Source organism: Myotis yumanensis, unplaced genomic scaffold, assembly GCF_028538775.1.
Source record: "Myotis yumanensis isolate MYYU_CA2020_CCGP unplaced genomic scaffold, mMyoYum1.0.hap1 SCAF_16, whole genome shotgun sequence".
Classification (NCBI taxonomy): Eukaryota; Metazoa; Chordata; class Mammalia; order Chiroptera; family Vespertilionidae; genus Myotis; species Myotis yumanensis.
The window spans coordinates 42,316,480-42,330,361 of record NW_027223767.1 but is presented as its reverse complement, the minus strand read 5'-3'; the positions used below and the strand labels follow the sequence as shown (position 1 = coordinate 42,330,361).

Below are 13,882 nucleotides of genomic sequence, written 5' to 3'. Positions count from 1 at the left end.
TACAGTTGAGTACTGTAGACTAGTAGAAAGATAACCTCAAGATTCACAGTAGAGGTACAACCCATACACTCCCATCACATCCTCCTGGTCCTCTTAAAAAAAAAAAAAGGCCAAGGTCCTTTTAGTTAAAAGCTTTAGGCTATATAAGCAGTCTCTCACAAGCAAGCAGTGCTTCACAGTCTTCACAGTACTTTGACATTCATGATCTTATTTGGGATTTTAAACAGCTCTGTGAGGCATGCAGGGCAAGTATTTTACAAATAAGGAAACAGAAGCTCAGAGGTTACAATCTGTCACGGTCACACAGCTATTAAGGGGTTTGAGTTCAGAACTTAAGTCTTTCAACTCCTAATCCAATACTGTGTAATTCATGTGACTAGGTGATTCTTAGATCAGATAGTCTTTAACTCAACATACAGAATTTGAAAAATATCTGATACGAAGACATTCATATACGCCAGCTTCCAATTCCAATTTCATTTTCAAGTGGCAACTCTGTCAAAAAGTATGCTCTTTGTCCTAATGAATTCTAAGCACCGTTACTAAGACCTGGCCAAATTATTGATAGGCTCATGCCTATCTGCTTTCAAGACTGGGCCCCGGGCACAAATCATATGTCCTAATACTTTTAGAATGCCTTTCCATGCTTTCATCCCCAATCATTAATTTAAAAAAATAAAATGTCTACTGTTCTTACATGCCAGAGTAATTTTCTAGTCTGAGTTTCTGAGAATCCAGTGTCTTTTTCTTCTCTAGAGATCTCTCTTACCATAAGATTACAAAATTTAAAAATACAATTTCTATCATTACTTAACTATACTCATTTCAGATATCTAACATGACTAAAATACTGAGTGACACCATCTTCTATCCATTTGCTCAACCCAAAACCTTTTTTATTTAAAATCCTCATCCGAGGATATGGTTTTTTATTGTTGTTGTTGTTGTTTTTTAGAGAGAAAGGAAGCAGGGATATGTATGGGATAAAGCTCCAACTAACTGAGCCCCCAGCCAGGGCCCAAAACCTATCTTTTCATATCCGATCTACCAGCAAGTCCTGTCAGCTGTCCTGCTCCCTAATATATTCCACACATCTACCCATTTTAATTTTATCCATTTCTGTCCATTTTCTCTTACCTGAACCAGTGTTAACTGGTTTCTTGTTGGGGTCCAACCCCAGCAGTTCCAGGGGTCCCCAAAGGTGTGGATGGAGTTGGCAAAGAAGGAATGACACGGGACAGCGTTCAGTTGATCAGCAGCCTAGCCAGGATCTCTAGCCAGGATCTCTAGCCAAGTTTTGTCTTTTATTGTCTTGTTACATCTGTATTTATACCAGTTGATTTTAATCCTGTCAATTTCTATTCCAAAGGTTAGGGCGTTTCTTATCTCCATTCCAGGGAGTAAAGATTATGTAGCTTAAGAGTGATTGTTCATAGTTAAAGTGATTAACTACCCACCTGGCATTTAGTTAAGGGGTTTTATTCCCTCCCTAACTGCAGGGGAAAATCTCTACCTGGAGAAACAACCTTTCTCGGAGAGGTGACCTTGGTTAAAACACATAGCACCAAGAAGGTGAGCAAACATATTAAGAACAGTATGCCATATACGCCAGGTCCCTTGAAACATATGCTGTGCAAATGTTTCTTCCCTGCAGCGACTGTGTCAACCAGCAAGGATGGACCGGCTTCCGGCAGTTTCTAATTGATCTCCCAGCTTCCTCTATAGCACACTCTATTCTCCACATAGCAGCCACAATGAACTTTTACAAAGTAAATCAGATCATGTCTCTCTTCCATTTAACCACACTTAGAATAAAATTCAATATCTTTACCTGACCCTATAAGTCAGCGGTTCTCAACCAGTGGGTCGCGACCCCTTTGGGGGTCGAACGACCCTTTCACAGGGATTGCCTAAGACCATCGAAAAACACATATATAATTACATATTGTTTTTGTGATTAATCACTATGCTTTAATAGAATGATTTGAAATGTAACAATGAAAATACATCCTGCATATCAAATATTTACATTACGATTCATAACAGTAGCAAAATTACAGTTATGAAGTAGCAACGAAAATAATTTTATGGTTGGGAGTCACCACAACATGAGGAACTGTATTAAAGGGTCGCGGCATTAGGAAGGTTGAGAACCACTGCTGTAAGTGCTGGCCCACTATATCAAATTCATCACCTACCCTTCTACATCCCTATCTTCACTGCAAACACACTGGCCTTCTTTCTATAAATAAGCCACACTTGTTTCCATAACAGGGTCTTTGTATTGTTTTCCCTCAGCCTAGAAAACCCTTCTAGATATTCACTTTTCTTGCTTCTTGTTATTTTGGTCTTAGCTCAAAAGTCACCTAGCTTACTCTGACTACAGTCAAAAGTAGCAGTCCTACTCACACCTTCTATGAATTTGTTTTATGTGAATTTTTATGCAAATTAATCCACTACACTGTTTACAGTCCAGAGCCTGATCATCTCTTCTGAGAGCACTTATAATACTGACATTCTGGTCCTGGAAAGCTGAAAACCAGGACCTAGACAGTGGGGGGCTCTGAGTAAATATAATACTCAGTTCAAAGTCAGAAGCTGCACACTCATCTTTTTCTTTTTAGCATCCAACAGAAATTTTCTTTCTCTTTTAGGTATAAAAATTTTTAAACAAAGCCATCGTTAATCTTTTTGATGGCGAACCTATGACACACGTGTCAGAGGTGACACGCGAACTCATTTTTTTGGTTGATTTTTCTTTGTTAAATGGCATTTAAAATATATAAAATAAATATCAAAAATATAAATCTTTGTTTTACTATGGTTGCAAATATCAAAAAATTTCTATATGTGACACGGCACCAGAGTTAAGTTAGGGTTTTTCAAAATGCTGACGTGCCGAGCTCAAAAGGTTCGCCATCACTGGTCTAGACTCTGTCATTACTTTTTATTTGCCTTAAAGAAATCACCAGTTTTTCTGACCACCAAGCCTTACTCTATAATACATGACTTACTGTCTATCAAGTAAAGAAAACATCGAATCATAATGGGACTGGGGATCCAAGGTCCGTTTTCCAAGATGAGAAACTGGCTTACAAATAGAAAAATAAAGGTAGATATAAGGGCATTTTTGGAGATGGAGATGTAAATAATACCAACAATTTTAACAAATACCTTATTGAATGATAATAAAAAATCAAGAAAACTAGCTAATACTACTTAATTCTTCAAAAGTAAAAGACTGAAGTGATAAGAATGAAGTGAAGGGAGTTCTTTGTTATTAGTCTGAATACTCTTTGAAGCAAGGGACTTGCACCCAGAGCATCCTGTGTTGTGCCTGGCACATAGAAGGTGTTCATAAATATCTGGCGAATAAAGAAATTATTAAAATAATTCTAGAGATATAAAAGGACTTAATGAACATCCAAATGATTTTGTTTTACAGATTAGGAAAACGAACCCCAAAGCAGCTTAGTGACTTTCACAATGTAATATGGTATACACAGGAGGTCAGGAGCAGAACTTAGACCAAAACCCAACCTATTCTACTATCTCCCTATAGTTACATTGAAAAATGCAGGTGCTGGGCTCAAAATTTCAATGTGGGTAAATGAAAAATAATGCATTAGTGAAAAACAGTCAAACTATAATTAAGGACATTTGAGTTCAATAATGATTTGAAATGTAAAAAGAAAAGAACTTGATGAGGCACAATAGTTACCCAATTTGAAGAGTCCAAATGGACCAACCAAATTCTTCTCTCCATTATCAGAAAGGATACTGAAAACAAACCAGAAAACACATGTAACACTGACATCCTCCAACCTAGCTTTAAAGTCTTACCTAACCAAATTAAGTCAACTGTCAAACTACCTAATTCCAACAGAAGTAAAGTAGTTATACAAACTGGATTCACCCCTAAGTACACAGGGTTACACAGACAAATTTGCAACTCTATTTGTTCTTGGCCCTCTATAACCTTTACTTCCTTTCAATTCAATCAAAACTTTACTGATTAAAACTGTACAGACATGATTTACTCTGATCCTTAAGATGGGAAAAGGTTTCTTTATTTCCTAAAAACCCTTTCCTTCAAAAAACAAAGATTCATCTTATCAGCCTAATCAAATTATTATCAAACTAGAGGCCCAATGCACGAAATTCGTGCAAGGGGCTCGGCCCTCGCAGCTGCGGTGGGCTTGCCTTGGTCCTCACAGCCCTGGCTTCATCCAGAAGGACGTCCAGAAGGTCATTCAGCTATCCAATCTAATTAGCATATTACGCTTTTATTATTATAGAAGATAAAGTATCCATTTTGAGAAAGGCCTATAGATTAATTAAATTTTATTCCCCACCTATAAAGTAGTAGATTCACAAGCAAAGATAATTTTTTAAACTTCTTAAAAAATTGATTTGAGAGAGAGGGAGAAAAAGTCAATCAACCATAAAAAATATTCTTTGAATGCAATTTGGATGTCCAGTCCCATGTTGAACTACCAGCCTCATTACTACAGATTTCTTTTGAATGACTTTCCAATCATTTCATTTGAATAGAGAGAAAATGTTTCTGGCCTTAAAGAGCCAGGAAAAGACTCGACTTATAATTAAAAGAAAAACTGCTCATATTTTCAAGAACTGAGAAATTCTCAATATATAAATTTTCCTCCTTTAAAAAATGTACTACCATCTTTTACAGAAGAAATTGATAGAAAATAAAATTTTGCCTTTAATAGCAAGTCACTTTGAAGTCACAAAAATTAGATGAGTATTAGATGAACAAAAACTCAGTAAAGTCAATTTTACAAATCTAGAATAGTCAGGTATTCAAACAAAAAAGGGAAGCTTTGGACTCTAAACACAAATTCACTTCAAATACTAAATACTTACAGAACTCATAAATAAATTCACTGTTAGGGGATTGAGTCTTCAAAGTTCCAAAATGTGCGTAAGAGTTACCACTACCACTTTATCTTTATTGCCAGAGATAGTGACTTGAAGAAATGTTTAAAAAAAAAAAAGAAAGAACTTAGAAAGGTCAACATTTTATTGGGTCTTCCAAAATCAATTCTTTGCAACAAGAAGAGGACATCATTTAAATAAACTGTTAGACTAAGAATAGAACAAATCAATATATTCTTAAGCTTTTGTAGTCCTCAGGACCTGAACTCTAGCGCAAGCTTTGTAGATACTTTCCGAAATCTGAGCTTGCCTTATTTCTTTCCTTCCGTCCCTCCCTTCCTTTCTTTCCTCACCTGAGGATATATATTTATTGATCTTTAGAGAGAGAGGAAGGGAGAGAGAGACAAACATTGATGCAAGAGAGAAATATCAATCCCTTGCCTCCTGTACATGCCCCAACTGTACAGGATCGAACTTTCAACCTAGGTATGTGCCCTAACAGGGAATCAAACCCTCAACATTCTGGTGCACAGGATGATGCTCCAACCAACTGAGCAACCTGGCCAGGGCTGAGTTTTCTCATCTTTAAATTGAGGGCAACTGTCTAAGAATCTCTAAGGTCCCTTCCAGAGCTACATATTTATGCCCCTTTGGAAATACTGTTAAAATTATACCTGCCTCTCTTCATGTATGCTTTTTAAAAACTAAAAACAATACTATAGCATACATAATTCAAAATTATAGACACCCAAATCCAGACACCAAATCCTAAAGATAACCACTATTTTCTAGTCTCAGAAACATACAAAAACCACAGAAAACCAAAAAGGGGGCACATACCAGCAAACTATCTCTTATATTCCCTTGTAGGCACACATACACCTTATTTTTTCTAAAGTTTGCAAAGAATTCTAGTGTACACTAATGTGTGGTTTTCAGGATTTTCCTACTGCAAGCAATGTAGCAAACAGGTATATCTATACTAATAAAAGAGTAATATGCTAATTAGACCAGGAGACCTTCTGGAGACCTTCCGGACAAAGCCGGGGGCGTGGCCAGCCTGCAAATGGCCCTCAGCCCCTCACCCAGGCTGGCCACGCCCCCCAGCAGGGACCCCCACCCCGATGGGGGCGTGGCTGGCCTGCAAACCACCCCAGCCCCTCACCCAGGCCAGCACCGCCCCCAGTGGGGACCCCCACCCTAATGGGGGCATGGCCAGCCTGCAAACCACCCCAGGCCCCTTGCCCAGGCCGGCCCCGCTCCCCCAACGGGACCCCTACCCTGATCCAGAACTCCCTTCAAGGGCAGACCAGCCGGCCCCCACCCGTGCACCAGGCCTCTATCTATACTAATAAAAGGGTAATATGCTAATTAGAATGGGAGACCTTCCAGACGTCCTTCCAGACAAAGCCATGGTGGCGGGGCCGAGGCAGAGGCGGTTAGGGGTGATCAGGCCAGGAGGGGAGGGCAGTTAGGGGCGAGTAGGTCAATGGGGGGCAGTTGGGGGTGAGCAGGCTGGCAGTGGGGGGCAGTTGGGGCAATCAGACCAGCAGGGGGGCAATTGGGTCGAGCAGGCCAGCGGGGGGGAGGGGGGGCAGTTGAGGGTGAGAAGGCTGGCAGGCAGAGTGATTAGGGGCGAGAAGGCAGGTAAGCAGGTCCCCCAAGGGGTCCCAGATTGGAGAGGGTGCAGGCCGGGCTAAGGGACACCACCCGCCCCCCCGGTGAACAAATTTTGTGCACTGGGCCACTAGTCTAAAAATAAGTGCAAGCAAGACCAAGAACCTGTGCATTATTTATTTTGATAGATATTACCAAAATGCCCTACAAAATGTTGTTCCAGTGATACATATTCCCCACATAAGTGCCTGATTTCCCACACTTGAGCATCCACCATCTTTATACATACTTTTCATCCAGTGTGACTAGAGAGTCATAAACAAATCTTTACACAGAAGAGCCAGTGAGACTAGACAAAAAAGGAGGGAAAAAAAAGGCCAGAAATTTGTCTTTCATTAATTAAGTGGAAAAACTCCGGTCAAAAATATACCAGAAATGTTATGTGGTACTTGTCTGTGTACAAGATTTACATATAGTTGTTTCCTTCAGATATTTGTAAAAGAAGATAATGATAGAAAATAAATTCTGGGGATGTGGAGAGGAAACACAAGGAGAGTAGGTGAGCAACTTGTATTGCAGATTTTATAATTCCAAGGAGACTCAGTTCTGTCTTAGATCAAGATATGTATTAATAACATGTATGAATAAATTCCTCTACATATAATCTGGCCAGTTTTATCCAGAGATGATTATCAGCACAGTAAAAAGTCAACTTAGTTCCTTATCTTATCACTGACAAAGGATTCCTGTTCAGCTTTTTACCCCAAAATTAATTGGAATAGTGCATGATTCCAGAGGTTATAAAAGTGTTAATAAAGCACATAGGAAGCAACTCTTGATATATTTTAAAAGTGTTTTTTATTTAACAACTGGAATAATGCCTAGCAAGCTGTACTCAATAAGTAACTGTTAATTAAGTTGCTCACACTATCCACTTTGAAAATTACCATCTTCATTTAACAGTATTTGCAAAGGACATCAGGCAACTCTAGGAATATGTGTGTCTGTATGTGTATGAGCTTAAGTATGTATGTGTGTATGTATGGGAGAATACATTAAGTTTCTAAAAATAAAATAAATATAGACAAACATTCTCTTTTTACTGTCCTATAATTTGCTATTACAGCTGACCCTTGCACAACATGGCTTTGAATCTCATGGGTCCACTTATAAGCAGAACGTTTTCAATAACTATACAGTTGGCCCTCTGTATCCCCAGGTTTCACATCCCTAGATTCTGTGGATGTGGAGAGCCAAGTCTATGAATTTCTTTACACCATTTTATAAAAGGAATTTGAGGATCCTGAGATTTTGGTTTCTACCCACGAAGGTCCTGGAACCAATCCCCCACAGATACCGAGGGATGACTGTAGTTAAGTTTTTGGGGAGTCAAACTTATATATGGATTTTTGACTGTGTGGGGATCAGTGCCCCTAACACCACATTGTTCAATGGTCAATTGTATAAGTATTTATTATATCTTCAGTTGTAGTATGCTATATATGTGAAAAAAAAATTTTAATTTATAATCAGGAAAATGCAGTATATTTAATGCAGTATGTTTGTTTCCAGAAAAAGCTCTGTCTAATTTTATAAGAAACATGGGGAAATACAATTTAGGAACACTCAATATGAGATTATTCCTAATACATTATTTCTTCTCCTCACCCAAGTAAACCAACCAACCATACCCAGCACTAATTCTCTTAAGAAAACTGCACCCAATTTCTTCTATTATCAGGGGATCAATTTAAGAAACTCACAATTTTAAGCATCTATAGGAAGCACTCAGAATCAAGGCAATCCTTATATATACCTATACATAAAACTAACCAACCACAGAAAGTCCTATGTTGAGGGCCAGGAGCATCTCTTTTATTGATTTTTTTTTAAGAGAGAAAGATAGAGATAGAGAGATTCAGAGATATAGAGAGAAATAGAGATAGATACACTGATTTGTTGTTTCATTTATTTATGCATTCATTGACTCTTGTATGTGCCCTGACTGTAGATCATACCCACAACCTTGGTGTAATGGGATGATGCTCTAACCAACTTAGCTACTGGCCAGGGCTAGAAGCATCTCTTTTAAAATGAATTGGCCTTGCCCTAGCCAATTTGGCTCAGTGGATAGAGAGTCGGCCTGTGGACTGAAGGGTCCCGGATTCAATTCCAGTCAAGGGCACATGCCCGGCTTGTGGACTCCATCCCCAGTAGGGGCGTGCAGGAGGCAGCCAATCAATGATTCTTTTTCATCATTGATGTTTCTCTCTCTCTCCCTCTCCATTCCTCTCTAAAATCAATAAAAATACATTTTTAAAATTTTTTAAAAATAAAATGAGTGGTCTTCTCAACCCTTGTTCTGATTACATAACAAATGTTCAATGGGACCCAATGCCAAACACTGGACTCAGAGCACATAATTCCAACAAGGCATCAACTGGGAAAGGGAGTGGGGAATGGAACTAAATGGGACACAAAGTTAGATAAACAGGTTATTAGTCAAGGGTCCAGCCTATGACATTATCAAAAAGTCATGTGGGAGGTCCCTAAATTCTAATACTAATAAAGAAACCCTTACCTGTAGGCATATGATTTGAATAGGCCCTTTAAGATTGATTGATTGCAGCTGAAGAAAAAGTCGTCTAAGGTGCTAGCAAATTCTACTGAATGGAGTTCAATGTCCTGTCTACCAGACTGAATTCCACATATTTGTAGATAAAAATTTTAGGTTAGGAATTTTCAAATAAAAATTATAAACCAAAGAAAAACAAATATTCCAATCACATAAAGTGGTGGGCCTCAGACTAAAATGAAATAATTACGTCCTTCAATACAATCCACTGTTTCCAAGACACACAATCTGTTTCTTGGACTTGAGACTGGTATTAGGTGGCAATGGATGAAGAAGAAAATTAACAACTACTTGAAATTAATCCAAAAATCAAATCTAAAAACATCCAATTTAACACTGAGCTAGCACATAAGTCAAAAACAAACTAAAACAGTATTTGGTTGGGTTCCCATGTTACATGGCAAGCTACTATGACATAAAAGAAAATAATGGTTCATGATTGGCTATAGACAGTCTGGTAACCAAGATGCATATTTATGGTTTATAGCCCATACTTGCCACAACAATTTATCCAATCCAATCATGTAATGCAAATAACTTCCAAAAATAAGTACTTTGGGGGTGTTTTTTCCATTGTATGAGTTTTGTGGGGTTTTTTTGGTATGAGTTTTTAATGAGCATGTACTCCATACAAGACATAGTAGTCAAGGCACAGTCCAGAGGAATGGATGTGTCTTAGTCTAATGCTGCATAAAACTACTAAAACTTAATGTCCAATGTCCTTGAGAATTCCACATAATTAACCCAATCACTTCTATAAATATTGCACACCTATAAACTTTGACTTTCATAACTGATGTTAAATTTAGCTAATTCAAAATCTATATTATAAAAGGCCTGTGGCCATAACGCTGTAACGACCAACGACCAGACTCGCCAGGAGGTGCAATGATGGGTCCCACAGTGCCGGCAGGACACTGGGTCTCGCGCGATTTCGTGTGCTGGGCCTCTAGTATCTTTATATTATGTTGGCAATAAAGATGATAGTTATCCTCCTTAGTCTAGAATGAAAGTATGATCTTTATTTCAATTCCTACCATAATTGAAGATGAAAATTTATTTAAAAAGAAAATTTTTAAATACTGTAGATATCTACAGTGAAGTCATTCACAATTTATTACAGGGGGAAAAAACTAGAGTCAACATAGTGCTCACTATCCAATTTGTAGATTCTTCAGATCCTATGTTGCCTCTCTGTCTTCAAATAGTGATAACCAAGTAGAAAGAGAATAAAGTTAAGCCCACCCATTCTCTTATTTGTAAGCTTGGTCAAAGAATTGGTGATAAAGTTGAGAAGAATTTCTTAAAATGAGGTTTTAGCATTATGAAACGTTTTAATCATAATGTTAAAAGACTATAGGAGAAAAGCACCCACAAAACTCCCAGATAAATTTTGAATGGATTTTTTAAACCATTTTTATGTATTGTAAAATTTCTTTTGTATGAAATTAGAGTCTATGAATTTTGACAAAATTCACATGTAACCACCACCACAATCAAAATAATAAAAGATTTTGTGTGAATTTTAGGACAATAACCACAGATAAGAGTTATCTATAGGGCTTACATCAAGCCCTGGCCTGTTTGCTCAGTGGGTTAGAATGTTGACCCAAGACTGAAGGGTCTCAGGTTCAAGTCCCGATCAAGGGCACATACCTCGGTTGCAAGTCTGCTCCTGCCCCGGATCAGTGCCAGTGCAGGAGGCAACCAGTTGATGTGTCTCTCTCACACTGATGTTTCTCTCTCTCTCCTCTCCTCCCTCCTTTTCACTCTCTCTAAAAATCAGTGGAAAAAATATCCTCCAGTGAGGATTTAAAATAAATAAATAAATAAATAAATAAATAAATATCTTACATTAAAAGATTTCTACCAAATACAAGCAGATAACACAGGACCTAAAAATTTAAACAAGGATTTACTGAAAATAGAGGAATACTGGCCTCTACTTTAACTCCTGCCTTCTAGCCAATCCAAATCACTACAATCACCCCCATTCCTTTAACTCCCATGGCATCAGTTACTATGTACAAGCGTTTCTCTTCTGTACCACAGACTAACTTCCTACTACGAGACATCTCGTGGCTATCTCAAAGGCATCTCAAATTCATCAAGTCCAAAATGGAAGCCCATGTCTCTCCACCCCCAAAACTTGTCTTCCATAATCCTACCGTTCAACCAAGTACTCAAACTAGAAACCTTAGCGTTAGCCTTAACTCCCCACTCTCCCTCACTACCCCACACCTCTACTTCCTACCCCCCCAATTTAGTCAATCATGTCTTGTCAATTTTACCTCAGAAATACATCCCAATAAGCCATTCCTCTTGATCCCCACAATCAACAACCAGCTTAATCAGTTCAGGACATTAGTACACTGCAGTATTACCTTAATTAATGCAAAACTTTCTTGTTTCATTCCTGCAGAGTAAGCTGGTTGTTTTTTTTTTTCACTGCAGCATCTTTACATGTAGTGTTTCCTCTACCCAGAATGCCTTTTTTTCATCTTTGTAAACATCTACTCTTATCACTCCAAGTAAAATTAAATGCTTCCTCATCGCTCTCAATGTGTAAATCTCTTGCTTTTGTAATTATTGTCTTATTGAGTGTCCCAGGAGGGCCCTTACCTGTGTTATATTCACCTTGTAAGCCTGGTGTCTAGGCAGTGTCCAGCAAATAGTAGATGCCTCGTACTTAATAAATGTGTAAAAAATGAGTAAGTGAATGTATTATGACCCAGATAAAATGATTTCCCTTTGCTAAGATTCTATGCTTACCAAGTGATCTTTTGCTTAGTCCAACACAGTAGTTGTATAATTGCAGGCAAGTTACTAAAAACCTCTCTGTGCCTCAAACTCATTACCTGTAAAATACAGGTAAGAATACCTCCCCCATAAGGTTACTGTGAAGAGTAAACGAGTTAAATACATGTAAAATGCTTAGAGCAGTAAGTGCTCAGTAAACATTACCTATTGTTATTAGTTTTTTAATAATACCCAGTGCTAGGAGGGGAATGTACTGAGCAGACACATGTTTTCTTGGTCATGGAAAAGACCATCCCTCAACGTATATGAATAAAGTGATATTCTGGTTTATCTGTCAGCCCCTTGCAGTTTGGTTAGCTACCTTTCCACGAGACCAATCAACTCTGGTGACGATGAAGAAATGGAGTGGATCCTGAATCTTGAGGACCACATTCATCAAATTGACAGCATCCTGAGAGGGCTTGTAAGAAGAGCTAGCTGGTCACCTATGACACCTTACCTAATGTTTTCTCTAAAAGGCGACATTTGGTCAAATATAGTACAATTCAGTGAAAAGAATGTGATGCTATGAGGGAGATGCTTAAAGTATGCCACTAATTAGCTTTGAATATGACTGTGTGCTTTAAAGGGAAAGTCTCTGAGTTTTAAAAAGGACTAGCCAGCTCTCAATTATCCATACTAAAGGAGGTGAAAAATGGCATAATTCAAATTGTATCTGGGCTGAATTAATAATAAAATGTATTTACATAGCTTGGCCATACATTGAAAACATCATGGGAGTGAATTAAACATAAAAGAAGGAAGCCAGCATGAGATAAATTCCTACAGATAATTTACATGATGATAATTTAAAACTGAGTATTATTATATAATTCCTCTCAACCTCACAGCATCCTCTTGAGGCTCAATCTTAGCTATGAAATTCTTTCAAACGAAAATCTCTAAATGTCACTTCGAAATAAAGGATGAGAAGTGAGTTTTTAAAGGTGAATCAATCTAGACCTCGGAAGCCATGAGAGAATCATCCACTTGAGGACTTTTGCTCCCACAAATGTGGAAATGCATTATTGTGCCTAACGAGCCAGAAGTGAGTATCAGCCTAACTACAGGCCAATTTATTTCATAAAATCAAGGTATTTTTGAAAGGTTATGTAACAATTTCAGTGCCAGAAAGTATTTCGGTGACCACCTTGTCTAAACCCTTTAATTTTATAGAAGAAACTGAGATCCACAAAAGTTGCAACATGTCTGTCAAACTACAAAGTAAAATAAATATTTAAGTATTGGGAAGTTCCTATAATTGACATATAGCACTGTATTAGCTTTAGGTGTAAAATATATGATTTGATATATGTATATAAATTGCAAAATAATTACCACAATAGGTTCAGTTAACATCCATTACCACACATAGTTATAAAAAAACATTTTTTCCTTGTGATAAGAAATTTTAAGGGCTACAGGAAGTTCATTATTTAAATAATTCACTTAAATAAACAAGCTATATTTCATGTAAATAGAGACTTTAATGTATTCAATTAAACTGGGCCACATCTAAATATCTGCTTTATTTTATAGATCCATACTGTACAACTTCAGATGTCCTAATAATAAAATTGGTTCTCTGGGATATCACTTCAATCCTGTACATTCTCTCCCCCACACCATAACAGCCATCATCTTTTCCCATTAGTCTACTATTTGTGAGCTCATATGTACAACCATGTGTCTTTTATTTTTTCCATGTGTCTTCCTCAAATTTGTTCATACCATTCCTAAAGCCAGGAATGTTCTCCTACCTCCTATTTGAATATCAAGGTCAAGTTGCACCTTGCCCTTGAAGCTTTTCCTAATCACCCCAGTTCACTCTGAATTCCTATAGTACTTATTGTTACTTTCTTGGCAGTTAGTAAATGTTACTTAGAATACCTTACCTGATAATTAACATAGGATGCCCAGTGTATATGTCTT

General features: G+C 37.8%; 1 protein-coding gene across 4 annotated transcripts in view; it reads right to left on the bottom strand.

Annotated features, from left to right (window-relative positions):
* SPOP (speckle type BTB/POZ protein) overlaps positions 1 to 13,882 on the bottom strand; it is a 75,575-nt gene that overhangs the window by 44,067 nt on the left and 17,626 nt on the right. For 2 of the 4 annotated variants that reach the window (XM_070393006.1, XM_070393008.1), the window contains exon 2: positions 3,722 to 3,780. The exons of the other annotated variants lie outside the window; for them this stretch is intronic. The gene's annotated coding sequence lies outside the window, so the exon portion shown is untranslated. The remainder of the gene's footprint in view (positions 1 to 3,721; positions 3,781 to 13,882) is intronic. 4 annotated transcript variants of the gene reach the window in all.